Here is a 2009-nt window from a genome sequence, read left to right as displayed (position 1 = left end):
TCGTAGAAGAAAAGAAATACAATTATACATGTACCAATAAATCACATATATCAATCTCAATTCATAAACAAATAACACTTACCTTATCCCTCATATCACTTAAGCAAATAATACTTAATTTACTCCCAATATTTCCTAATGCTGCCTACGTCTCCCCCCTCCCCCTAACCACAAGCATAGCCCTTTATGGGAACACACAAAAGTTCGTATGAAAGTCAAATCGGCTTCTTCATATGAAAGCCCAATGGAGACCACAATACGAGACCTAATCAGTGTAAACCACAAAACCATAAGCCCAAGACTCTCTCTCTCTCTCTCTCTCTCTCTCTCCTCTCTCTCTCTCTCGTCTCTCCTCCCTAGTCCTCGCTCCTTCTTCTTCTTCTTCTTCTCTTCTTCTTCTTCTTCTTCTTCTTCTTCTTTTCTTCTTCTTTTTCTTCTTCTTCTTCTTCTTCTCCTTCTCCTCCTCCTCCTTTTACTCCTCCCCCTCCTTTTACTCTTCCTCCTCCTCTCCATCCTCCCCTCAACCCTCATCCCTAAGGATCCCTAAAGAGGGAATATTCTGCCCCCATCCCCTCACCCCAGTCTCCCTAGTCACACGCACGCATGCAAACTAAAATATGAAAATGGGGGGGGGGACCATTGTCGGTTTTCTTGCCTCCCTTTTCGTTGCAGACGTTTTAAGAGATTGTTATTTCCCTGCCATAGTCCTTCTAGTGGCCTCTTTGTGTGTGTGTGTGTGTGTGTGTGTGTGTGTGTGTGTGTGTGTGTGTGTGTGTGTGTGTGTGTGTGTGTGAGTGAGTGAGTGAGTGCGTATGTGTGTGTGTGTATGTGTGTGTGTGTGTGTGTGTGTGTGTGTGTGTGTGTGTGTATGTCGTTCAATATTATTTTTCTACACGTATGAATGCATGTATTTTACAATATGTGTAATTGTTTTATCGCTCTCAAATGATCAAAATAAAACGCGCCTGGTCGTCATCCGGTGAATTAACAAAGCCTCATCCCAGACAGTTGGCAGTGCTTAAGCCGAAACGTTTCAGACTGAAATGTTGGTTTATATTATTTGTGTTACTCTTTTACGCAATTTTGTACGGTTTTATGTGTTTGTATAGCTTATATTTGTGTTCGTTAATATATGAGTATAGATGTTTGCAAGTGTGTGTGTGTGTGTGAATGTGTGTGTGTCTGTGTTTGTGTGTGTGTGTGTGTGTGTGTGTGTGTGTGTGTGTACGTGCGTGTCTGTATGTGTGTGTGTGTGTGTGTACGTGTACGTGTGCGTGTGTGCATGTAGGTATATCACTTATGCATTCACAAGAGATAAAGCCCGACGTGAGGAATACCTAAGGAAGTCGTTCCAAGAAGGCGTGAGTTTGCATCCGCCAGAGAGCATCGCAGATGGAAATACCACCAACGCCTCAAAAAAGAAACAAAAACAGGATACCCAAAACTCACCGCTCGTCTTCAGTACTCGATTGGCCTCCTTCAAGGTCGGATGTCAATATTTCCAACTTTCGCGTCGATAGTTCATCTCCCACTCCGATCTTTTCTCATGCAATCTATTCGCGTATTTGATCATCATTAGTAATTTTCTTTTTGTTTTTGTGTTTCTTCGTTTCTACCTCTAGTACTGACTTATTCCCTCTCTCTCCTTATCTCTCGTTTTTCACTCCCTTTTTGTGTTTATTAGTTATCATCTTCTTATCATCTTCTTCTTCTTAGTTTTTTATTCCCCATCGAACTTAATTCTCCGATTTCTCATTTGATCTTAAGACGCCGAAAGATTGAAACCGAATCACCCAAGTTTATATAATTTTTAAAAAGTTAGTGAAGAAAATATGGGAATCTCCAGCCTATTGTCTCTCTTGGCCATTTTCATCCTGTTAGTCCAGAGACACTGCATAGCCTTCTTCTTACACGACGGTAAGTAGATATTGTTATATATTTTATATCTTTCTCGTGGTGTCTGTCTTGTGACGTTAGCGATCATGAATCTCCATTCTCTTCTGCCATCT

This window comes from Penaeus monodon, chromosome 16 (assembly GCF_015228065.2).
Source record: "Penaeus monodon isolate SGIC_2016 chromosome 16, NSTDA_Pmon_1, whole genome shotgun sequence".
Classification (NCBI taxonomy): domain Eukaryota; kingdom Metazoa; phylum Arthropoda; class Malacostraca; order Decapoda; family Penaeidae; genus Penaeus; species Penaeus monodon.
Note: the sequence above shows the minus strand (reverse complement) of the source record.